Raw genomic sequence first — 525 nt, forward strand, 5'->3', positions numbered from 1 at the left:
GCCGGGACCTAAGCAAGGCTGTGGCCCATCTGGGAGAGTTTCGTGACAACCCTGCTCCAGCACACATGCCATGTAGTTTTCAAATAGGCCTGAAGGACTTGATTCGTTAGATCAGGTGTTTAATTAGGGTTGAATCTAAGCTCTGCAGGAATTGAGTTTAACACCCCTGCGTTAGACCCACAGGTTCAGTGTCATCAGAAAACTTTTGTAGACGGAGTATGCCTAAAATCTGAAGTATACGGCGCAAATAAAAAGCTGATAAAAAGATAAAATAGAGGTGTATCTGAGTTTACCTCGACTCAATGTTTGACATGTTGACTGTGTATTTAGAAAAGCCAGTTATTCACATATATTAATATTAACAGCTTTAATGGATCATTGTTCTTTATTTAGGGTAAAAACATAATTTATTATTGGCTTTTGCCTTGACAATTATTTTGAACTGCTTTAGCACACAGTCACAATTTCTTTAATGTTCTTCTTCTTCTTTGGTGTTTATTGGCGGTTGGCAACCTAACTTATTGG

At 38.3% G+C, this 525-nt stretch overlaps 1 protein-coding gene across 1 annotated transcript in view; it reads left to right on the plus strand.

The window, feature by feature from the left end:
- Nucleotides 1-525, plus strand: part of LOC107574170 (histone H2A-like) — a 17,026-nt gene that overhangs the window by 15,359 nt on the left and 1,142 nt on the right. The window lies entirely within an intron of this gene.

The sequence above is a fragment of the Sinocyclocheilus grahami genome, unplaced genomic scaffold, assembly GCF_001515645.1.
Source record: "Sinocyclocheilus grahami isolate Dianchi unplaced genomic scaffold, SAMN03320097.WGS_v1.1 scaffold2133.1, whole genome shotgun sequence".
Classification (NCBI taxonomy): domain Eukaryota; kingdom Metazoa; phylum Chordata; class Actinopteri; order Cypriniformes; family Cyprinidae; genus Sinocyclocheilus; species Sinocyclocheilus grahami.